This window comes from Polypterus senegalus, chromosome 8, assembly GCF_016835505.1.
Source record: "Polypterus senegalus isolate Bchr_013 chromosome 8, ASM1683550v1, whole genome shotgun sequence".
Taxonomy (NCBI): domain Eukaryota; kingdom Metazoa; phylum Chordata; class Cladistia; order Polypteriformes; family Polypteridae; genus Polypterus; species Polypterus senegalus.
Genome location: NC_053161.1, coordinates 80,938,003 through 80,964,871, shown reverse-complemented (window position 1 = coordinate 80,964,871; position 26,869 = coordinate 80,938,003). Strand labels below are relative to the sequence as shown.

Here is a 26,869-nt window from a genome sequence, read left to right as displayed (position 1 = left end):
CAAAAATGACACAAACCAAAGCCTTCAACTATGGTGTGCTCCTTTCATTGAAAATCTTACTGAGGTGATAGCTCATGTAGAGCACTTAAACCACCAGCACAAATAATGATTACAAAGAAATTCCATAGCCATGTTTTGATTATATGACATGAACATATTTGTATGTACTGTCTATACTGTATAGTAATAAAGACTAACATATATTAAATAGATTCAATTGCACACCTTAAGAAATAATTGCATTCAACCCCTTTATTATTCTTATAAATGTCCATACTGTCCTCTTTTCATTACTGAGATATTAAAAAGATAAAATGTTTTTGTAACTGAGGTTCAGCAAATTAAATACAGTAGATTTATACTAATAAAAGGCAAAGCCCTCACTGACTGACTGACTGACTGACTGACTGACTCACTCACTCACTCACTCACTCATCACTAATTCTCCAACTTCCTGTGTAGGTAGAAGACTAATTTGGCAGGCTTATTCCTTACAGCTTACTTACAAAAGTTAAGCAGGTTTCATTTCGAAATTCTACGCGTAACGGTCATAACAGTCAACAACGTCCGCCATGTTGAACTTTCTTATTCATGGCCCCATCTTCACGAAATTTGGTAGGTGGCTTCCCTGCGCTAACCGAAACTGATATAATTACAGTTTTATTTTATCTTATTTCAGTTGTATGATGCCACTGTCGGCCGCCATATTGAACTTTCCAACGTCACTAATTCCCCAACTTCACCTGTAGGTAGAAGTCTGACCCTATCTTCAGGAAATTTGGTAGGTGGCTTCCCTGCGCTAACCGAAACCGATGTACATACTTATTTCGGTGGTAGGACGCCACTGTCGGCCGCCATATTGAACTTTCCAACGTCACTAATTCTCCAACTTTCCGTGTAGGTAGAAGGCTGAAATTTGGCAGGCTCTTTCCTTACAGCTTACTTACAAAAGTTAAGCAGGTTTTATTTCGAAATTCTACGCGACAACGTCCGCCATGTTGAACTTTCTTATTTATGGCTCCATCTTCACGAAATTTGTTAGGTGGCTTCCCTGAGCTAACCGAAACCAATGTACGTACTTATTTCAGTGGTATGACGCCACTGTCGGCCGCCATATTGAACTTTCCAACGGTCTTTGTTATTTATGGGCCCATCTTCAAGAAATTTGGTATGCGGGTTCCCAATGCTAACTGAATCCTACTTATGTACATACATACGTCCACAGCTCGGTCACCGTGTGAGGCGCCGTTGGGTCCCCCATCCCAACGCCTCCCACGTTGTTGGCTGCCTGCCTATATAAGGCCGTCCGTCGCTCTGGTCTCTACATTCCCTTCCTTGCTTTGCCACGGGATTCACGTCTCCCTGCTGATAACTACAGCCTTTTTATTTAATTCACGGCTTCTCCGCTGTTTTATTGTTCATTTATTACGATTATAGTTATTGTGTACGTATTTTAGACTTCCTTTACATTGTTCAAGTACCCATTTCCTTTATCGTTCCAACCATACCCCTATTAACATGTCTATCGAGGTGATCACCATCGATCAAAGAACTGTCACTTACCGAATGGTTTCCATGCCCGGAGATGGCACCTGCCTTTTCCATTCTCTTTGTTACATATTGCACGGCCATATCAGGCTCACTCTTGATATCCGGAGGAACATTGTGTCTTATGTATTGAATGACTGGGACATATTCAAGGTGTGGACTGATGATGGTACAGGAGATAATTATACTACACAGGAGCACTATAAGAGTGGAATGCTTAAGCCCTTCACCTATAGTTCTGCATGTGAGTTGATGGCTGCCGCTGAATTGTTCGGTTGTCGCTTTCAAGTGTACCGAAATAGCCAAATATTTTACACCTTTGGACAACCGCCAATGCCTCTTAAACATCTTAGATTCACAGGTGACGATTTCAGTAGTGGACACTTTGATGTTTATGAATGTTTAAACTCTCAAAAGCTGGATGTAAAGTTATCGATGAAACCGGTTGTATACTTACAACGCTTGACAGATGCCGAATGTCACTTCAACACAAGTCCTACAAATATTGTCGTAATTGAAACAAACCATGAAACTCAAGCCGATTATGACAGCAGCAATCCAAGCTGTGAGATTTGAAACAAGATTACTTTTCACATGGCCAACTGTACGTTGCATGCTTAAGAGTAAGCTCAGCGCACAGCTTGGTCATATTACAATCGGAGGGCCGAACTCACAATGCGGTATACAAAGAGATCCTTAACAAATAATTACTGGTATATTTTCCCTCGGTTTAAAAAGGTTTAATTTTCTTCTTAATAAATATTTTAAGGCAGTACTTTGCCGCTGCGAAGTGCGGGTATTTTGCTAGTATATTATAAAAATTGGCATGTATGGTCAGGTAGTTGTACTGATGATTTGTATACAGATGTTGTGGTTTATTTTTAACACATAAAAAAGTCACATTAACTTTCAACAACCCTGTGGTGTGGTGTGCTGTGCCCATTCCTTGATAATTCAATGGATGAGGTAACTAGATTTCAAGCTAGGGATTTTTACCAATGTAAAAAATGCTGTAAAAAGAAAATCACAATTCCCTTTGCATTTTCTAAAGAAGAATCATCTTTCTATGCAATTAATCTATACTAATAAAAGGCAAAGCCCTCACTGACTCACTCACTCACTGACTGACTCACTCACTCATCACTAATTCTCCAACTTCCCGTGTAGGTAGAAGGCTGAAATTTGGCAGGCTCATTCCTTACAGCTTACTTACAAAAGTTGGCCAGGTTTCATTTCGAAATTCTATGCGTAATGTTCATAACTGGAACCTATTTTTCTCCATATACTGTAATGGACGTTAGCACGATGGCCGTGGGGGCGGAGCTGCATGTGACATCATCACGCCTCCCATGTAATCACGTGAACTGACTGTGACCACAGTACGTAGAAAAGAAGGAAGAGCTCCCAAAGAGCGCTGAAGAAAAACGCCGAATACTTTATTCGCGAGATACAAGTTTAATGAGAAGACACAAGGTATAAACGAGACTTTGGATAACTTTGTAACGGAGTAAAAATTGCTGTAGCGAGAAACTTTTAAGTCCCAGGTCTTAGCTAACATTAAATAAAGCCGTGGACATCGCAACATCACACAAGAGAGCAGCTCACGTGAACTGACTGAATGCAGTACGAGTGATCACTTCCATGCATCAAACCTGTTTAAAAAACGCATTACAAAATTAGGAAAAGAATATGCTCCGAGTTGAGCTCCACAGCTAACGCGGTCTTGCGGAAGCAACTTCGTCACGCTGCCACCAAATACTCACAGAAAAATCCACAAGTTAATACACACGCTGTCTCTAGAGTTTCTCCACATTCAATGTATTCCTCGCATCCCCTTTATACCCTCTGATCTCCCATTTCAATTCAGTTGCCTCCAATTTCCAGTAAGGCTCTGCTGCACGATGACAAGTAATAAGTCTCAGGGACAGACCCTACAAAAGGATGCCATTGATTTCAGGCAAGACTGCTTTTCTCCTGGATAACAATACATTGCATTCTCAAGAGTGAGCTCACGCAGCTTCGTCATATTACAACCAGAGTGCTGAACTGACAACGTGATATATAAAGAGAACTATAATAATCGTAATAAACGAACAATAAAACAGCGGAGAACCCGTGGATTAAATAAAAATGCAGCTTCCTTGGCAAAGCAAGGAAAAAGGACGGCTTTATATGTCGTTTGTTTATAAAACAGCGGAGAAGCTGTGTAAAGGTTGCTTCACAAAAAACCAGCGGAGCGCCTTATATGAGCAGGCAGTCAGCTAAAGAAGGGAATCAATAAATATCTATAATCATAATAAACAAACAAAAAATAGCGTACAAGCCGCGGATTAAATAAAAGAAATGGGTACCTGAACAGTAAAGTAAGTCTTGAATAGCTACACAATAACTATAAGAATCGTAATAAACGAACAATAAAACAGTACAGAACCGCGAAGCAAGGAGAAACGACGGCCTTATATGGCGCTCGTTTATAAAGCAGCGGAGAAGCTGTGTGAAGGCAGCTACACAAAAAAACAGCAGAGCGCCACACTCTGAATGTATTCCTCGCATCACCGTTATACCCTCTGATCTCCCATTCCAATTCAAATGCCTCAAATTTCCAGTAAGGCTCTGCTTCGCGATGACAATTAATAAGTCTCAGGGACACACCCTACAAAAGGTTGCCATTGATTTGAGGCATTATTGCTTTCCTCCTGGACAAAACTATACGTTGCATTCTCAGTAAATTCTCAAGTAATCTCAGTGCACAGCTTGGTCATATTACAACCGGACTGCTGAACTGACAACGTGGTATACAAAGAGATCCTTAACAGATAGTTATTGGTATATTTTCCCTCATATTTTCCCTCAGTTTAAAAAGGTTTTCTTTTCTTCTTAATAAAAATTTTAAAGCAGTTCTTCGTCGCTGCGATTTTGCTATACAGTATACAGTATATATATATGTACAGTATGTATGTATGTATGTATATATATATGTAGATATGTATATATATGTGTATATATATATATGTGGATATGTATATATATATGTGTGTATATATGTGGATATATATATATATTAGATCTGTATATATATGTATATATGTGTCTGTGTGTGTATATATATATATATATATAGATATGTGTATGTGTAGATATGTGTATATGTAGATATATTTATATGTATATATGTATATGTATATATGTTTATATGTGTGTGTGTCTGTGTGTGTGTGTGTGTATATATATATATGACAGCAACACTCATAACAGTGACAAAACAATTACATTGATAATCATGTTAAGTTATTTTTAAAATGTTTCCTTTTCTTTTTCATAAATTCTTTAACACACTACTTCTCCGCTGCGAAGCGCAGGTATTTTGCTAGTTGAAACCATAAATGGCATGTCAACTCCCTGCAACCAAATGCCTGACTACTCTGCAAATGGTTTGCAGCCATTTGCTTTTCCATCCATCATGGGTGCATTTCTGTACAACAATGATGCTGCAAGGAATCTTAAAATGGACTTGGTGTGTTAGAAGGTTTGTAAAGTATCCCTTGTGCTAAAGCTGTTTTCTTGTTATAGTGTAGTAAAAAAGCTTTTTTATTGCTGGTAAGCTATGTAAAATGCATTTATTCAAGGTTTTATCTGTGACACGACATAATATTCTTTAGGTTTTTCAAACATATTAGTTTATTTAGTTAAAATATATTGCACTAATGTGACAATAACCACACTGTCAAGCTCACTGGAGGCTGACTATGTAAAACACAAATCATTCAATAGTATCAGTGCACAGATATGTCCTTAATCTGATATTGACATTGAAGTATGGCCAGTTGTGCTACACAATTGGTCATTCTCAGAAGGAGTGATGTTCAAAGCTGGGCCTTCACCAGTAACAGAAGCTACAGTTTTCTTTGTGTTCTTGTATATCATTTTCACTTGCTGCCAAGAATGTGTCACACCACTAATACTACTACTGAATATATAATTGTTTTAAGTGTAATACATTTACAGTACAATGAAACTGGGAAATTCAAAGGAAACTTTTTCAAATTTGAATAATGCCATTAAGCCTTAAATATGCAATACACAAATTCAAAATTGTAACATATTTAGGTAGTTAATCAGTCTGCTATATACTCTATATTGTGATGCATCAAGTATTGGGTCATGTTCAGCTGCTGAAAACTTTTCATTCTATTTTAAAATCTATAGACAACTGAGACAACTGAGGAAGCTACACACAGTGTAATCCCATAGTTCTTAAGGCCTGTGCTGACTACCTTTGTCGTGTCCTGTGTCACCTGTTCAATCTGTCTCTAAGGCTCCAGAAAGTGTTGCTGCTGTGGAAAACATTCTGCATTGTTCCAGTTCCAAAGAAGGCAGGCACCTCTTCACTTAATGACTACAGACCAGTGGCACTTGCGTCTCACATCATGTAAACCATTGAAACCTGTGTCCTGGACTATATGAGTCCTCCTATGGTAGACCACCTGAACCCACTGCAGTATGCCTATCGGACAAAGACTGAGGTATAGGATGCAATTATCTATCTACTCCACAAGGTCTGTTTTCACTTGGGCAAAGTTGGTAGCACTGTGAGTGTAAGTTTGAATCCTGTGATGGACTGGTGCCCTCTCCAGGACCTTTTCCTGCATTGTGCCCAGTTTTGCCAAGAGAGGCTCTCGCTGTCCACTCCTCTGAATTGGAATAAGAAAGTTCAAAAATGACTATGACTATTGTTGGTAAGCCAGTTAACACATTTATTTTAAGATTACCATGAACTGTTGCCAAAACCAAACGACATTTCTAAAAGACAATAACAGAATGTAAAAGTGAATTGTAATCAATTTTTTCCATGTCCCAGAGATCATCACAAGGCTGGTAAAAGCCTATTTCCAGAACCTCCAGTTCTGCATTACACTCCAAGATAAAACAACTGCTTGGCAGTCCCTGTGGATTGGCATAATGGTGGGTTGTACCACCACCCACTGGCCATCACCATGGCAATGAAGATAATTATTCGAGCTTCACGGTGGGTGGTTGGAGGGGAACATCTGAAGAGCGGGCTGCGTCTTCCTCTGATCAGGGCGTTTATGGATGACATGACAACTATAACATCAACTAAGGCATGCACCAGACGTCTGCTGGACAAAATCCAGTGTAACATCAAATGGGCACGAATGGAGATTAAACCAGAAAAATCCCACAGCATCTCCATCGTTAAGGGCCAGCTCGTCAACGAGAGGTTCCATGTTAATGATGTGCCGATACCAACAATCCTGGAAAAGCCCATCAAAAGCCTTGGACGTTGGTACAATGCAGAGCTAAAAGACTCCGAACAGGTGGAACAAATCAGGCAGGACACAATCAGCGGCCTACAGCAAATTAACCATACTGCTCTTCCAGGGAAGCTGAAGCTCTGGTGCTTTCAGTTTGGATTATTGCCCCGCCTCATGTGGTCAATTTCCATCTATAAGGTCACCCTATCCCATGCCAAGCGGCTGGAAAGGCTGTTGAATGTGCAGGTGCGGAGGTGGCTTGGATTACCCAGATGCCTCAGTAGCATAGGCCTATATGGCAACGGAGTGCTCTCTCTTCCAATATCAAGCCTGGTAGAAGAGTACAAATGCTACAAAGCAAGGCTTGAAATGACCCTCACAGAATCTAGGGATCCCTTGATCAGAGGTGCTGCTCCAACCTTGGTAGCAGGGAGGAGGTGGAGGCCAGGAGCAGCAGTGGTACAGGCAAAGGCTACCCTGAGGCATCAGGACATAGTGGAACAAGTCCAAACCAGCAGAGGGGGCCTAGGCCTGCGTACAACACCCACATGGCAGAAGGCTGACCCGTTAGAATGGCAACACCTGGTGATAGAGGAGGTGCGCCACCAGGAGGATGCAGGCAGATGTGCTAGGGCTGTGTCCCAAGCTAAGCAAGGCTGCTGGATGAAGTGGGATGGTGTGGAGAGGAGAAAGATCACTTAGAGTGAGCTGTGGAACATGGAGTCCAATATGCTGAGCTTTACCATCAGAGCCACATATGATGTCCTGCCCTCTCCAACAAACTTGCATCTTTCATTTGGAGAGGATCTGGCCTGTCTCCAGTGTGCTGCCCCAGCAACTCTTAAACACATCCTGGTGGGTTGCAAGACGAGCCTTACCCAAGGCAGATACACCTGGCGCCACAACCAAGTGTTAAGGAGCTTGGCAGCTACACTGGAGAGCAAGAGGGTAACTACCAACACCATACCCTTGGAAGCTGAGACTGCCTCTCGGCAATGAACATCTTTTGTCTGTGAGGGGGAGAAGCAGCCGACCAAAACAGCGTCTCCAGTCTCATGTCCACTGAATGCAGCCCAAGACTGGGAAATGCAAGTGGATCTAAATCAAAGACTAACTTTCCCAACTAAAATCGCAATAACAAACCTGAGGCCAGACCTGGTCCTTTGGTGTAAATCCTGTTGACGTGTGTTTATTGTGGAGCTGACAGTCCCATGGGAGGAAGCCATTGATGAGGCATTCAAAAGGAAAAAGCTGCGATATACAAACAGATGAGGCAGAGGACCAGGGCTAGAAATTGTCTGTGCAATCAGTGGAGGTGGGTGGCAGGGGTTTCATAGCTAGTTCCAACACAAGGCTGCTGAAGGAGGTAGGAGTCAGTGGGCAGGCTCAGCGCAAGACCGTCAAGGAGCTGGCAGATACCGCCATAAGAAGCAGCCATTGGTTGTGGCTGAAGCGGAATGAGACCGTATGGGCTGCTCATGAAGCCTCCAGTGCAACACACACCCAGGTCTGATCAGCCTGTGGTGGGCCATCCTCGGGCGAGGGTGTACTGTGAAAAAGGCCGAAACACCAAATGACCCCGGGGTACACAACTGATGATGTGTCGTACTTGAGGCAGTAACACTGCCAGTTGAAAACCCATGAAGACACCTCCAGTCCTACCTAAGAAATCAATGATGTCCTAATTACAAAGGGATTAAAACATCTAGTCCTAGTAGACATACATCATAGTAAAAAGCGACCCACAGAGTCCTAATTTTTCTGCAGAAATGTTAACACATCTCTTTGAGATTACCGTGAACTGCTGCCAAAACCAAAGGACATTTCTTAAGGACAATAACAGAATGTAAAAATGAACTGTAGTATCATAGGAAAAAGCATCCCACAGAGTCCTAATTTTTCTGCAGAAATGTCCTTTGCTGAGTTAGATAGGTGGCATCCATTTGGATGGATTTTTCCCATTAAAGAAAACCAAAACGAAACATGCCATTAACAAAAAAATGAATCATTCTCTTAACTAAACTTAAAATAAAAGGGAAAAATGTCTGCAAAATACAACTACACGAAAACAAGAAAAAAACAAAAATAGTGTTTGTAATTTTGAGTTTTGTGCACAGTTACTGACATTCTCATTAAAACCATGCAGTTGTAATTTTAATTTAAAAAAGAACATCAATTTGTGCATGTGTGCCAGTACACTCACTGCAGCCATTGGAGTCTCGCAATCAGCTGGTGTATTCTGGGACTTTTATTGGTCATATTCAGCTATAAGTGAATAAACTATTTTACAATATGTGTGTAATCACAAGACTTGCATCAATACTTGACAACTGATAACTGACTTGGACATATTTGGTAAGTTTTAAAGTTTTTATTTCATTGGTGATTCCCCATGCCCCATTAGCCCACACTGTAAAGCACTAGTGAGGGTAAGATATTTTTAAATGTATAGAAAACACTTTATAAACACAATTTCATGTGGCAAATGCATATATACAATGCTTGTGAAGAAGTAATATTGACTTGAAAAATACTGAACATTATTTATACAGTATGAGTGTGCCTTTCATTACAATACTTTCCTCAAGAACATGAATGTCACTGAGTCTGGCAGCAACATGTAAAAATTTGTTACTATCTAGGTACTTCTTGAGCTTGACAGTGTAAATATTCATATTGTTGTGTGCTGTAATTTTTAAAAAATTTTTCAAGTAATCCAACTTTTAACAATTTCAAAGGATAAGTTTGGTATGTTTCACATTGACGTTATTTCAGCACAAACATATATACATTTTCCACATAAAACTGTGTTAAAAAGTTAATTGCTTTCTATAAATTAAACAAAATCTTGCCTGCTCTTGCAGTTTACAATCGAGGAGGCACGGGAAAAAAATCTTAAAAAGTTACCAAGTACATACATTTTTCAAGCCTTGAGTTACTGAACTGCGCATTCTGTGCTTCTGATGCATGTTTGTAACAGCAAAAGGGATTAAGAAATAATTATTTTATATACCATTTTTCTTGTGGCAGGGATACATTTTCTATTCACTTGAGCGAATTATCACATAAATACAGAAGAAAATCATAACAAAACCATGTGGCACAAAAACTTTTCTATGATTTGGTCCACCAGGAGAAACAACCTCCCAGGGTAGGTGTAAGGTTGTTGCACAGGAAAACTCAGCTATTGCACATGACTGGTCTTCTTTTAAAATGGCTAAATCTAAAATTTGTTTTTTTGTTTAAAAAAGATATGTATAAACTGTCCGCAGTTTGTACATGTTTGTAATATGTGTTGGGAGACAGAGACAGTTTACAAGCTCAAATGGTGCTATTTCTCAGTCAGACCAGGCCTCCCTAAGTCCACCTCTTCCTCCGTTCAGCCATATTTAGACAGCAGCTTTCAACATGTTACTCGCTTCTGTTTTAGACTCCTGGCTGTAAAGATGAGCTTATTTTTTTCTTCATCAACTTATTCAAGTATAAGGGGGGACAATGTCCAAAACTTATTGTAGTTTTTTTCATCCATATTACATTGGTATAGTTGGCAGGACTATTTCTCAAAAATGAGTGAAGAGCAAGACCTGACTTCTCTACTACACAACATGGCCACAGAGATACAGGTACATAAGGTCCAATTGGGTAAAACCTGAACCCAGCTCGCTGAGGCAGAAGCACGCGCTCATGTACTTATTGCACTCCAGCAGGATCGGTTAAGGGCTCCTTCCCAAGAGCTGATGCCGCTACAAGAGAATGATGACATTGAGTTGTATCTCTTAATTTTTGCATGTACAGGTTATTAAGACACCATTGGAAGCATGCCGAGTGGGCAAATATATTGGCGCCATTCCTGAAGAGTGAAGAGCAAAGGACCTACTATGACCTTGGGGATGAGGATGCTGCCAACTATGACACTCTAAAAGCTAAGACCTTAAAAAGATACAGCATTTCCACGGACCAGAAGGCAAGGCTCTTCCATGAATGGAGGTCAGATCCAGAGCGGTTGACAAGACCTCAGGCACATGATCTTTGGGGAAAGGAAGGGCACTGGTTAAGGCCATGCATCAATAACTCAAAAGAAATCCTAGAGCAAGTTGTCTGTAACCTACTGGTACAACCTACCCCAACCAAACTTCTTCACCCAGCCAGTCAGCAGGCAAACCTATAAAAACATGGATGCCTTGATCAATACAGTGAAGAGTCATAGAGCAGCATCCAGGTCTGAATGTGTGGAAAGGTCTGTGCGTCAATCCCGACAGGAATGTATCGCTAACTCAGAGCCTTCTCACCGTGAGTTTGTGACTCGTCAAAAGGAGAACTACACTGCAACCCCGTACTGTTTCAAATGCGGGGAACAGGCCATACCATCCCCAATTGCCCACAACTCAGCAAGCCAATGGATAACAGTTGCCCTATAGGTGAAAGGTACTGCGATGTTGCTAACCCATTATCTTTACCCTGGACAAGAGTGGTGGTGGTGAATGGGCACACTCATAGATACTGGCAGCAACATCTATATTGTTGCTCACCGTTATGTGTTACTGCAAAAGTGGCTTAAGGGAAAGACCAGTTTAAACTGTATTCACATTGAAACGTGGTGGTATCAGTCCACTGCTTGTGTGATCAGCTATTAAGACTCCATAAGGACCGTACAAGTAGCAGTGCTGCAAAATCCACCCTTTCCCATCATTCTCAGCAGAGAATGGTCTAAGATTAAAAGCATATGACAAAAAACCCTCCAGTTAAATCCTTAGGTCTAGTAATGGACAGAGATAATCCACCCCAAACCGTCTCCACACTATATACACTGCCGGCAACAAGAAGTCACGTGGTTACTCAGTGTGACATAGAAGTCTTGACGACAATTCCGGAACCTATGGAGCCCTGGGAGTTGACATCATGGTCTGACATGCCACCCAGTCAGGTCAGCCTCGACTCCCATACCATATTACAGTTTCAGTTTAGGCAAACCCCAGTGTCCTTTAAATGGGAGCAAGTGGAAAGACAAATTGCTTAAGTTTGCCAAAAATGCAGTTGTGGCAGTAAATGGTCAATGCACTTTAAATCCCATGCTATTAGGACCCCACTTTGTTATTAACAATGATTTAATATATATCGCGTAGTGAGCATGAGGGGGAGATGAGGTCACTGTTGTTGGTGCCACGGACCTTCTGGTGACAGGTCTGTGAGCTGGCACATGCCATCTCCAAGGCGCTGTGACGATGCAGGTTCTGGCTCCACGCTCCCATTGCTGTTTGGGAACCCTTGAACCCAACACCGTCGATTATGAAACCAAGTGAGCTAGTCAGTGAAGGCAATAATTGAGTATCTGAGCAAGTGGATGGTTAAAAGTGAAACAGTGCTTTTATTAAAAACAATCAAAAACAAAGTGTCCATAAAGTGCAGTGCTTCTTAAGTTCAAATAAATAAATAAATAAATAAAATGAAAACATGGAGGTTAAAACACTAGAAAAAAAACACAATCCTTTAAAGCCAGAGGTAAAATCTTCTTTAAGAAGCAGCCTTTAAAAAAAACCAACAAGTCCGGTGCTCTTCTATGTTAGCGTCTCACCTGCTTCTCCCAATTGGGCTTTGCAGCAGGCGAGACGCTCTCTGCAGCTGCCCTCCTGTAACACTCACACGAGACTGGAGACCTCCTGATCCCTGGCTTTAGTCGGCACTCATCCCAGTCTCGGAGAACTTGGTTTCCCACAACGGCCAGGTCACCCACGTTGGGGATTCCAGCACCAAGTCTCCCGACTTCCGCTGCCTTTCCATGGCCTCTCTGCGGCCAGTCGCCTTCCCTTGGTCACTCCCGCTACCTGATCGCTCAGCGGGAGCGACATCCAACTCAACCGCCTGGGTGCAGGCCCAACACCCTAGGCCCTCGCAGCTGCCCGTGAGCGCTCGTTCACTCGCTCGCCCTTCGCGGCTCTCTCTCACTGACCTGCTCCCTCGATCACTCCCAGTAACCTCCGTCCTCTTTCCTTTCGTCCTTTTCTCTCGATCTCCCCAAAACCGACTTGCGCTTCTTTTTTTATAACGTTAGGGGCCATCGCAGCTGCAGCATTAGCCAAGGGAGCAATCACGGATGTGGGCAGTTCCTCACCTGTGCAATCTGTGAGAAACGCCCACATCCCGAGCGTCCCGCGGCTCGCTACAACAACGTCCCCCTCACAAAGCCGCCTCGGGTGCAGTGATTATTTATTTAAAATGGTCTTTGCTCAATGAGCTGTGGACCCATAACACTACAGGCGCACATCTGAGAATTGACAAAACGTTAGAGAGGATTAAACTTTTTCATTGGAAGGGCATCCGTGAGGAGGTCCAATGTTTCTGTGCCTCCTGTCCAGAGTGTCAGTTACGTCCGATTCCCGAGAAAGACTGCGCTCCGTTGGTTCCCCTTCTCCTAAATGACATCCCATTTGAATGCATAGGGGTCCATATTGTAGGACCCCTTGATCCCTCAGCGTGAGGACATAAATACATTCTCATCTTCATAGATTATGCTACCGGCTATCCCGTTCAGAGTAGCCAATTTGATAGCAATTGCATGCATGAGATCTTGTAGGGGTCTTTGTTAGCATCCCTAAAGAAGTCTTAACAGACCAAGGGATGGCTTTTACCTTGGAGACTTTCAGGGAAGTTACCAAGTTGCTCAAATTCAAAAATTTAAAGATCACAGTTGACCACCCACAAGCTGACGTCTTGTCGAGAGGTTTAATCAGACTGTCAAGCAAATGGTATGTAAGGTGGTTAGCGAGGATGGGAGGAACTGGAATTTTCCTCCCCTTTATACTTTTTGCCTATAGGGAGGTGTCTCAAGCTTCATTGGGCTTCTCCCCTTTTGAATTACTATATGTGCTTCAACCCTGAGGGATATTGGATATTGTAAAAGAAGGATGGGAGGAAGAGGCCCTCCCTTCTATTAACATTCTGGAGTATATTGTGTAGTTATGCAATAGATTTGCCAAACTTTGACCTATCTTAAAAGAAAATATGGCAAAGGCACAACCAGCACAGGCCTGATGTTATGATCATGGGATGGTACTTTGAGAGTTCTGCCCTGGAGACTGTGTCATGGTACTCATTCCTACCTCACACTCTAAATTAATGGCTAATTGGCCGGGCCCATACAAAGTTAAGGAGTGAAGAGGGCTTGTTGATTATCTGGAAGAACAACCAAATCGTCAACTAAGCAAACGAATTTATCACGTCAACTTGCAAGCCATGGAGGAACAGGGAGCCCAAGCCTTATTCCAGCCAGTCCCATTCTCTTTTTGCCTGTAAAAACATTAACTTTGGTCCTAATTTGATGCCCCAACAGAAACAGGAACTTGAAGCAGTAAGGTAGCAAACAAGAAACCAAGTCGCACCTTGCTGATTGAGCATGATATTATAACATGAGATAACTGAGATAACTGCCCTTGAGCGGCCTTACCGCCTGCTTAGATGACATAGTTATTTTTTCCGACATGTGAAAGAAACACCTAGAGCAGTTTCAGGCTGTGCTCCAGGCACATGGAAAAGCTGGACTTCAAATTAATATTCAGACATGTTATTACGGAATGATCAAGGCCAAATATTTGGGTTACCTAGTGGGTAAAGGATCAGTCAAACCACAGTGTTCCAAAGTAAATGTCATATTGAAATGGCCATGTCCAAAAACAAAGTGGCAGATCCCAGCCTTTCTTGGTCTATCCAGGTACTTCCGCCAGTTTCTACCATGGTTCTCCGAGAGAGCAGCACTCTTCAACAACAACAACAACAATATTTATTTATATAGCACATTTTCATACAAACAGTAGCTCAAAGTGCTTTACATAATAAAGAATAGAAAAATAAAAGACACAATAAGAAAACAAAATAAATCAACATTAATTAACATTGAATAAGAGTGAGGTCCAATGGCCAGGGGGGACAGAAAAAACAAAAAAAACTCCAGATGGCTGGAGAAAAAAAAACAAAATCTTGACAGATTTAACAAAGAAGCGATCTCCTAACAACATTGTATGGGATGATAAAGCTGATGCTGCATTTCGTGGCCTGAAACAGGCCCTTATGTTGGCACCTGTTTTATTGGCTCCTAACTTCTCTCTGCCTTTTACCTTCCAGAAAGATGCTTCGGACACAGGACTGGGTGCCGTGCTGAGCCAAAGCGTCAATGGTATCAAATACCCCGTCATGTTCCTGAGCTAGAAACTGCAGGACATGGAAACCTGGTATGCAGTGGTGGAACAGGAGGTCTTGGAGATCAAATGGGCAGTAACACAACTGAGGTACTATCACTTAGGCCATGAGTTTACCCTTATCACTTATCATGCCATTTTACAGTGGATGGTGGTGCACAACGAGTCCAACCCACGCGTCACTCATTGGTTTTTGAACCACCTACATTTTTAGTCCTTTACCGTCGGTGTTCTCTCCACGCCAACACAGATGCTATTTCTCTGGTCCACAACCTCTCAGCTCAGGACACCGGAATAATGGGTCTGGGCTGTGGGGGGAGGCCATGTCACACATGTGTGCATGGGAGATGGTTTACAGGATCAAATGATGTTATTTCTCAGTTGAACCGAGGTTTGGTACTGTTACCTGATCCAGTCTCCTTATATCACTCTGCAGACCAGCCAAAAAACCTGCCTCTGTTGATGTCACTTCTGGTACCATCCAATGATCCGGTACCCAGAACCCATCTTTCTGTCACGTCACTTCCTGTTCCTGACTCCACCTCTTCCTCTGTTCAGCCATATTTAGAGAGCAGCTTTCAACATGTTTTTCTTTGTCAACTTTTTTAGATGTATGGAATGGCCATCCCCAAACCTTTTTGTGACTCTTCTTCATCCTTATCACACTGTGTGCAATTGCAAGACATGGAGCAATACTCGACAACTCAGATTGAAAAATGGTACGTTTTTAAGCTTTTCTTCCATGCCTCACAGACTACAAATGTAAATTGTGTGAGTGCAAGTAAGTTTTTTTAATTTACAGAAAACGATTAACTTTAGAACACAATTGCATATGGTAAACACATATACTGTATAGCATTTTGGTAAAGAAATAACTTTGACTTGAAAAATACAGAACCTATCCTTTAAGTGGTTCCCTACAAAATTCTACTGTTCAGTGTGTAAACAGAATACAACATATGCTTTTGGCAATACAAGGTACATATATCATAGTACTGTTAATTGAACTTAATAATCCCAATTATAATATCAAAGGCAATAATTGTCAATTATTAATTTTATCATAATCATGCACCTTTACTTTGTACACATAACAATAAATGTGAACTGATTACTACAGTCATGGCCGAAATTATCGGCACCCCTGGAATTTTCCCAGAAAATGCACCATTTCTCCCAGAAAATTGTTGCAATTACATATGTTCTGGTATACAGTAATCCCTCCTCGATTGCGGGGGTTGCGTTCCAAACCCCCCGTGATAGATGAAAATCCGCGAAGTAGAAACCATATGTTTGTATGGTTATTTTTATATATTTTAAGCTCTTAGAAACTCTCCCACACTGTTTATAAATATTCTCTGCACAGATATACAGTAAACCCTCGTTTATAGCGGTTCATCCGCTCCAGAGAGATAAATGAATTTCCAAGAAGTAGGATTCTTTATTTATAAATCTAATATTTTCGCAGTTAGATCATTGAAAACCTGTTTACGACCTTCTAAATACGTTTTTTAACATTATTAGAGCCCTCTAGACATGAAATAAAACCCTTTAGTCAAAAGTTTAAACTGTGCTCCATGACAAGACAGAGATGACAGTTCTTTCTCACAATTAAAAGAATGCAAACATATCTTCCTCTTCAAAGAGTGCGTGTCAGGAGCAGAGAATGTCAGAGAGAGAGAGAGAGCGAGAGAAAAGCAAACAATCAAAATATCAATACGTGCTTTTGGGCTTTTAAGTATGCCGAAGCACTGCAATAAAGCAGCATTTTTTAGAGGAGCATCCATATCCTCTAGGCAAACAGCCTCTGTGCAAACAGCCCCTCTGCTCACACCCCCTCCGTCAGGAGCAGAGAATGTCAGAGAGAGAGACAGAGAAAAGCAAACAATCAAGCACCGTGCGGGAAGCATATCGTATATCATTGAGAAGTTTTATTTAATACATAATACATGCTCTGATTGGGTAGCTTCTAAGCCATCCGCCAATAGCATCCCTTGTATGAAATCAACTGGGCAAACAAACTGAGGAAGCATGTACCATAAATTAAAAGACCAATTGTCAGCAGAAATCCGCGAAGCAGCGAAAAATCCGTGATATATATTTAGATATGCTTACATTTAAAATCCGTGATGGAGTGAAGCCGAGTGAAAGTCGAAGCGCGATATAGTGAGGGATCAGTGTATATATATATATATATATATATATATATATATATATATATATATATATATATATATATATATATATATATATATCTGTGTGTGTAATTGTTAAAAGTATAATATAAGGAAATAAGAAATTTAAATCTGACATACAGGTCCTGGGTTAAAATTGATGAAATACAGCATTGTCGTTGGAGATGAGCACGCATGCAAAGTTTGAAGTAAATTGGACTGGTAAAAGTGGGTTAAAAATTGATTGCAAAATTTGATCCATACAAACAGAGAGGCAAAGTTGAATAAAATCATGTAATAATAAAAATAAATATACAGGGGTGGGCGAAAGCAGGTTTACAGTTGTGAGTACGTGAGGCTGGCAATTAGCGCGCTTAGGTATAATCTCGTAAGTGCTCAATGCCATTGTATCATTCTATTGAGTTAATAAAGTTATTTAGTTAATAAAGCAATTCCATACGAACAACTGTAAACCTACTTTTGCCCACCACTGTATATACATAAATGCTATAGTCTGAGCACATGCTAGAATGACTAAAAAGAAAAACTTTCAACTTGACAGTTACAGTCACAGTGAGCATATTGCTGTTAGTATAAAGGAGCCCCAGTAGCGTTTCTTGACACACTTCTGCTGAATAATTTGTTGGCTGAAAGTGTTAGTGTGACAGACAGAAATGTGCAACATTGTTCATAATGGCACTCAGTTTTGTTTTCATACTTTTCTTTACTAATCAGTGTCCTAAGAAAATAAAGCCTGCTCTGCTCTTTCTTATATAGCTGTGTTATAAGACCAGTCCAATCTGCCATTAATGTGGACACCCAAGTACATGTAGGAGTGTACCACCTCAACATCCACTTCCTGAATAGTAAACAGATACTGTATTAGAGGCTCTTTGGTGCAGCAAGAGTCAATAACCTGTTCCTTGGTTTTGTTGATGTATAGTTGTAGACAAAATACTCTGTGCACCAAGAAATAAAGTTCTCCACCTGAATCCTGTACTCTGTCTCTTCTCCATTATCAATACATCCCAAAATTGCAGAGTAATCTGAGAACTCCTGCAAGTGACATAACATGGTGTTACATTTTAAGTCTGAGGTGTAAACATTAAAGAGAAAATGAGAAAGGACAGTTCCTTGAGGTACTCCAGTATTGCTTACATCCATATCATAGACACAGTCCTCGAGTCTCACAAACTATGATTTGCCCAATAGGCAGTCCATGATCCAGGGCACCACAGGCTCATCAACCTGCATATCTCTGATCTGACCCCTTAACAGAGATGGCTGGATGGTATTGAATGCACTGGAAAAATTTAAAAAAAACATAATTCTCACAGTGCTGCCAGCTTTTTAGAGCAAACAGATTATCACATCCTCCACTTGTCCGATAGGCAGACTGCAGTGAGTCCAGGTAGGCTACTACTAGAAGATTCATCCATCCATCCATTATCCAACCTGCTATATCCTAACTACAGGGTCACGGGGGTCTGCTGGAGCCAATCCCAGCCAACACAGGGCGCAAGGCAGGAAACAAACCCTGGGCAGAGCACCAGCCTACCGCAGTGCACACACACACACACACAACACACACCAAGCACATGCTAGGGACAATTTAGAATCGCCAATGCACCTAACCTGCATGTCTTTGGACTGTGGAAGGAAACCAGAGTACCCAGAGGAAACTCACGCAGACATGGGGAAAACATGCAAACTCCACTCAGGGAGGACCCAGGAAGCGCACCCGGGTCTCCTAAATGCGAGGCAGCAGCACTACCACTGTAGAAGACTCATATAGTTTACATATTGTTATTACTGTAACTTGTATAGAGTGCAGTAGAATTCTTACTTGCATGTCCTAATCAATATGTAGTATGTTGCTACTCTCTGGCACCATGATTAATGAATATACTGTAGCTACATAATCTGGAAATGTCTGTCTTCCTTATCTAAAAAAATCACAGAATATATCTGTCATTTACAGGCAAAGAGAATATGTTTTATCAGTTTAACTAAAGACAAGTGATGTTCTACCTTCCAACAGCAACTCATCCACTTAAATTTCTGCTCATATTTTTGGGAGAAATGCAAGGTCGCTCTTGATTTATTACTTGGTCTGAAAAAATAGAATTAAAAATAACCTGTGTTTTTTCATGAACATATAAAGTAAAATAAACATATTAAAAGTGCTATGTTGCTCCAATTGCAATTTGAACATAAAACTGCCTTTACTGGATGTCGAGGTTACACTTTTTATTTTATATTCTTTCCTAAAAGTAAAGTGCATTCAAGCAAATCCAAGTTATTGGATCGTACTCATGATCAGTGAATGAAGGGAAAAGCAGATATTCAAAAGCACAATTGCACTTTAATGTATTTCACTATTTTACACTAATTTTATTTTCAGCTGTACTTATTTAACAAAATTTTAGTAAAAAAAATACATGTTTTGGATATCACAAGCATACAGCTGGATAACTGACATGTCTTGCTTCATGAGTAATTTGAGAGTTTTGATTTACATTTTTAATAGTGTTTGTTGCTGTTCAATTTTGGCCCCTGCTGGTCCCCACTAAAGATAAAGGTTGGTATTTCTGCTCTCCACAAACGCAAGAGACAATATTTTTTTCTTAGCCACTAGCACCCTCTTGAATAATGCCAAATCCTCTGTGCTCACCAATAACTCCATTCTCAAAGGAAAGTAAATACAACCCCAAATCCAACAAAGTTGGAATGCTGTGTAAAATGTTAATGGTGAAAGGTCTGGACTGCAGGCAGGCCAGTTCAGCACCCGGACTCTTCTACTATGAAGCCATGCTATTGTAATAGATGCAATATGCAGTTTAGCATTGTCTTGCTGAAATATGCATGGCCCTCCCTGAAAAAGATGTCATGTGGATGGGAGCATATGTTGCTCTAAAACCTATACAGTACATACCTTTCAACATTGATGGTGCCTTTGCAGATGTGTAAGCTGTCAAGCCCATATTCATTAATTCACCCTCATACCATTAGAGATGCAAGCTTCTGAACTGGGCACTGATAAAAAAAAAGTGGATGGTTCTTCTCCTCTTTCATCCAGAAGACATGTTTTCCAAAAAGCATTTGACTGACCATAGAACAGTTTTCCACTTTGCCCCAATCCATTTTAGCAGTTTAGCCCAGCGGCATTTCTGGATTATGTTCACATATGGCTTCTTCTTTGCATGATAGAACTTTAACCTGTATTTGTGGATGGCACGACGAACAGTGTTCACAGACATTTCTGTAAGTGTTCCTGAGCCCATGCAGTGACTTCCATGACAGACTAGTGCCTGTTCTTAATGCAGTGCCACCTGATGGCTTAAAGATCACAGGCATCCAATATAGATTTTTGGCATTGCTGCTTGCGCACAGAGAATTCTCCAGATTCTTTGAATCTTTTGATGATATTATATACTGTAGTTGATGAGGTATTCAAAGGCTTCGCAATTTTAATGTTGAGGAACATTATTCTGAAATTATACCACAATTTATAGACATAGTATTTTGCAGACTGGTGAACCTCTGCCCATCTTTACTTCTGAGAGAATCTGCCTCTCTAAGATGCTCTTTTTATACAGATCATGTTACTGACCTGTTGTCAGTTAACTTAATTTGTTGCAAAATGTTTCTGCAGCTGTTTCTTTTAAGTACTATTTACTTTTTCAGCCTTTTGTTGCCCCCATCCCCATTTTCTGGAGATGTGTTGCTGCCATCAAATTAAAAATGAGCTAATATTTCTCATGAAATGTCTCACTTTCAACCATTTGATATGTTTCTATGTTCTAATGTGAATAAAATACAGTTATATTAGATTTGCAATTCATTGCATTCTGTTTTTATATACATTTTACACAGTGTCACAACTTTTTTGGAATTGGGGTTTTATTAGGATAAGTTAAGGTGCCTTCTAAAATGGGACAAGGAGATTGTTAATAAACAACAAAAAATCACCTAATATGTCACAACTTATTTCAATAACTTTTTTTAAACATTATAAATAACTACAAATATAAATAAAAATTAAATATTGCAGCTTTTTAGTTTAGCTTTTTTCACATAGTAAAAATGTCTTCAGCCTGGCATGACACTTCAATTTCTGTTAACTGGGTTTATAACATTGTTAATGCTGTCTTTGTTCCATATTTTATTCTGCAAATTTAAACAGGAAGATTAAATCCTTCCATAGATTGTCTATATAATACAGCGTTAGACATTTGGGATGGATGTAGTCTATGTTAATTTATGAGCATCTGGATAAGAATGCATCCTATTCATACATAATATTTCAGAGCATCATCTTATTAAAAAAATATATATCCAAGTGCATATGGCAGGAGGCAGCAGTGAATAACATAGCAGTTCATCACATTGTACTCTCACATGCTGCTGTTTACTTATAGTCTTTTTGGGTTTTGAGAGAAACTGAAATATTTCGTGGAAACCCACATGACTGTGTAGGAAAAGCTCAAATTCCACACTAAGGAGATCCCTACTGGCAATCTAACAGGAAATTTAATTAGTGATGCTACCTGAGATGCCACAATACCGAACCCCTGAACTATTATCAGTAATTTGTGATATGCAAATATCTCTTCAGAAGTAAATTCAAAGCAAACAACCTTCAAGTACACTGCAAGAATCTCACAAGCGTACAACCTGCTATTTAACTGTGCAAGCTTTGAAAAGTTAACAATTAAAGAGGATCAGTGTGTGAGGTAATTTAAAATACTTAAAATTATTTTATTAAAATGATTTTCCTCACCAATTAACAAACTAAGCAGAATCTAGGCCTACATATATACTAAATCAAATAAATATTGGCATTCCTAGCATCAAGGGGAACTCTAATCACAGCTGGAAACCTACACATTTAATATCTACTCATGAACTGACCCAGCTTTCTAAAGAATCACTTGCTGCCAGAGTCAATCCTAGCATTATTAACTGTAACACAGCAGCCAACCGTGGACAGGGTGTCAGTTAAGTACAGAGCATACTCACTTAAACTGGTCCAGTTTAAAGCAACCAGTTAACAAGAAGCACAATGCCTTGGGAAGCCAAACGTGCCAGAAGTAGCTGAAGAAAATCCACATGAACATGGGGAGGATATGAAAAGATCTCGCTGTTATGGCCTCCCTGACAATCCAATCCTGTTCCCTATTATAATTAATTATAATTGTGTCACTTTGGCCAACCCTAAACAACAAACATTTTTAAAGTTGCTTATCCAGTTCAGGTTTGTGGATAGCAACGGTCTGTCCTGGGTGTAAGGAAGGAAAGGACCTTAAATGGGGTATCTGTCTATCATAGGGCAAAATCACCCACACCAGGCCAGTCCATGGTTACCAATTAATCAAACATGCATATCTTTGAAACATGGGCTGAAAGTTTGAAAGCCCAGAGCAAAACTAGCACAAATTACATGAGAATGTGCAAATTCTACACAGGCACTGTCGAGGAACAGAACAATGAAGCAACAAAGCAGCTGCATTACCACTGCCTCTCCATCCATCCATCCATCCATCTTCCAAACCTACTATATCATAAGAAACTGGAACCTATCCCAGCAAGTATCGGGCACAAGGCAGGTACAATCCTTGGATACAATGCCAGCCCTATGCATGGCAAACACACTCATGCACCTGCATATAAACACTAGGGCCAAAAAAATTATAAATTCATAAGCATTTTTAACCCTTGTCACAAAGTGGACACTTGGTGGCGCGGTTGCTCACCTTTACCCTAACAGACAGTACGCAAGACACGGGATAAAATCACTAAGTAGTCATTTTAATTTCTTCTTTTTTCAATGTTTTGCCCTAAAGCACCACAACCACCACAATAAACAATAAATCAATAATCACTAATACAATTCTCTCCTCCCAGCAGCTCCGTCACACTCCCTCCCAACTCCGGCTCGCTTGCTGGATTCCCATCAGTCCTTTATATAGTCCTTGACCCGGGTCAGATGAAGACTAGTATTTTCTTCAGCCCGGAAGTACTTCTGTCCTTCTGTCCCCATGACTTGGGAGTACTTGGAAACAGAAGTCCCCGTGTCTCCCTGCAGCATCCCCTGGTGGCACCCATGGTACCCAGCAGGGCTGTGAAGCCGAACTCCATCTCCCATAGTGCCCTGTGGGAATCTGGGTAAGCTAAGCTGTAGGGAAGTCGCCATATAGCGTCCTGGGGGTTTCAGCCAGGTTGAACTGCCGACCTTCTATCACACCCTTTACAGTAATCCCTCACTATATTGCGCTTCGACTTTCGCGGCTTCACTCTATCGCGGATTTTATGTAAGCATATCTAAATATATAACTGTTATGGTGTATAAAATCTGTACATTTTGGTTTCCATTATATTTTGTTCAAGACAAGACAACAGATGAAATTAACAAATTAAAGCAGGTTTTCTTCCCTTACACCTTACTTTTATAACACTTGTTCATAGCTTCATGCTAATTTGGTTTTATAGCCTGGGAAAGGATGCTGAGCTGATACCTCAGGCTATTGATGGATGGACATCTGGAACAACAATTTGCTTTATAGCCTAGGACAGGAAGAACTACTGATGCCTCCGAGTACATCAAAGGTTTTGTTGTGTGGGAAAACGGACATTGAATTAATTCATCAATCATTTGGACAGCCAGCCAATCAGGTGCATGTGTTGTGAAACCAAGGCTTGACATTTCATAATAAATATGCCTTGGTTTGGAAAGAAGGAGAGAAGCAAAGGGAGAAGAAAGAGAAGCAAAGGGAGAAGAAGAAAGAAGAAGAGGAACGGACGAAGACGGCCCTGGTCGTCAGAAAGGCATCATGAACATCGATTGCTAAATCAAACGCCTCCCTGGGACATTCATCCTTGTCATCTGTAACTTTTTCGTAAGCTTTTTCTAAAGACTATATATATTCAGACTTTCCTATCACTACCTATTTTCTAGTATTCTTTTTCTTGTGGTATTATTATTATTCTTGTAATAAATACCATGCTGCTTTTAACTTTCAATGCTTTGTCTTAATGTCTAGAGTGATTGAAGTAATAAGTTAGATTTCTTTGAGCACCTGGTGACAGCGGATTTTGCCATTATTTCTGTGCTGCGAGGTTTATATGGCTGAGAGTGAAGAGCGCTATACTCAACAGAAGGGACAGATACGATAAAGAAGGTATTCTTGGCTGATGAATGGCCTATAGTCAAGAGTGCTGAGTCTTTGTATGTTTAAATGTATTCTTGTAGACCAAAAGTAATATTTAGGTCTGAGATATCACTAAAACATCGTATTGTTGTTTGTGCTGAAAATAAGTAAGTCTCTTGAAGTGCTGAATGACAGGCTGTTATTAATATAGCACTTGTGTGGTTTAAAGTGCTAAGGGTTAATCAGCGTGTGTGTCATTCATGGAGCACTGTTGTGGTTAGGGTCTGTGTGTGTGTTTATCTGTGTGTGTGTGTGTTCATCTTAAAGTGCAACAGTAGACCAACCCGATAACGAACTTGACGAGAACCCTTACCCTTGAGGAAACAGGTAAAAGGGCAAGTGGAGGGAAATACCACGATAATACATTTTGGCGCGAGCAGGGTTAACGGAGTAATCATGTGTTGCATTTTGTGTGTTTGGTTTCATTTTTCAAAGACAGGGATGGATCGTCCACAGGCGGCAAATATGCTGTAATCGCATGCTGGCATACAGCCGGCACATGTCAGCGTGCATCAACAGCATTTGTAAAGTTTTTTAGGTATACGGTAGAATCAGCTGTTACAGCTGTGTTTTCTCCGCTAAAAACGGAGGCAGCAGCCACAACTTTAACTGCAACGGGTGTAGAGAGTGAAGAATCGCAGGCCGTTGCGCTAGTCAAAGACGCAGAGAAGCCGTCTCTGCATAAAGTGGAGGCAAAGGCGGCTAAAATAGAAAACATACACTTGTCTGCTGGTCAGACAGGTTATGTATTGTTAATTATTATAAAGCAGTTAGTTGTGGAGGCAAGACAGATGAGAAATAGATGGCCAAAAAGTCGCAAGCAGCTAGCAGTACACTTAGAAATGTATAAAGAGAATGCCACACAGATTAAGCAACGATCGCTCAGTGTTAAAGTGTGTGCTTTGATTTCGGGGTCTTTTGACCCTGAGAAACAGGAGATAAATGCAGGATAACTTAGTTTGTCACAGATCGCTGCACTCTCATATTTGCTTGCTGATAAGAGAGCCGCTTTTGTTGAAAGGCAAGGACACGCAGCTGTTACGCTGCACACCGGAGCGCAGTTAATAGCAGAGCAGATTGCTGATGGGACAGGAGGCAGTCATTCAAGTATGCTGGTTGTTGTGCAGGCTAAACAGGCAGAGGTGTTTTATGATAGCGAGGTGAGCGGCTTGCAGCAACAGAGATCAGCGGGGGAGGAGCAGTTGTCAGGTCTCAGCGAGGGGTGGAAAGAAAACCCCCTGAGGCCAGTGTTTTAAAGGTGGTCCCCTGCAAATGAGATAAGCGGAGTGAGAGTGTAGATCTGCACAAACTGACCCTTGTTTTAAGGAAAAAGCACGTTTTTAACTTTGATTTACATTTAACACTGAAGTAGCATCGATCCTTATAACTTTAAAGGTGAACAGCTGTTACAGGCTATAGGGCAGTGGAACATCCAGCAACAGCAGTAGAAATGAAGCTGGTTATTGGGAGCATACCTTTCAAAGCCCATGTTGATTAGTGCTGCTTAGAAAACAAAATTTACTGTCTATTGGAGAGGCAGAGTACAAGGAAAGCTGCTATAATGTGAGGGTTATTTGTATGTGGTAATGAAGGAAAGTGTAAGTGACAATATGGTGTGCATTTGTTTAGTGATGGACAAATGCAACAATTGGTATGAAAATGGCATGTGGCATTATAAAAACAGCCAATGCCAAACTGTAAGTGAAAGAAAGTGAAAAGAGTTAAGTGTTTTCTTCCATTATTCTCTACTGAACTGCATTCTCTGTAGCCATTGTAGACTGCAGGGCATGAGTTGAATAATGTGACTGAAAACTAAGTGAATTAAAGAAAGAAATACAGAAGATGAAAGCAAAGCAAATGTATGTATATGAAAGCTTTTGAATGTATTTGAATTAAAAGTGAATGGATTGAAATGGCCATTTTAGCAGTTAGTTTGATTGAAATTCTTATTGGTATTACAAGCAGCACATTCATATTGGGGAATAAGAAAATGGAAGGCAGTGGCTTACCATCCAGTTTCTGGCACTCAGCATGTAGGGAAAATGTAGCTAGTGAGCTGAGTTGAAAGCTGTTGCTTTGATAGTAAGAAGGACATACAGAAAGGCCTGTTGTGATTCACACTAACAGCTGGGTAGTTTTTAGGGTCTTTGTTACATGATCACCAAAGCAGGAAGAAAGACAGGTGTCACATATTTGTTAAGTCTGTCTGGTAGGTAAAGAGCTCTAGGAGTTATTGTGGAGCAGGGACAGAAGGCAGACATTTTAATAAAATATGTGAGCACTCTCTCTTTCTCTCAATTAGAAATTAATATTATTTCATTCACTCTGGTTGTGGACAAAGTATGGCAAGTTGCAGCACTATTAATAATTACACCTGATAACAAGGTCTGGATTAATAGTCTAGGAAGAACATCATCCAGAAAATGAGAAACAGTGGCTGCTAGAATAAAGGACAAAAGACTTGATTTGACTGA

The 26,869-nt window shown here is 40.6% G+C and overlaps 1 protein-coding gene across 4 annotated transcripts in view; it reads right to left on the bottom strand.

The window, feature by feature from the left end:
• Window positions 1-26,869, bottom strand: part of il15ra (interleukin 15 receptor subunit alpha) — a 104,110-nt gene that overhangs the window by 66,935 nt on the left and 10,306 nt on the right. The gene's annotated exons all lie outside the window — the stretch shown is intronic.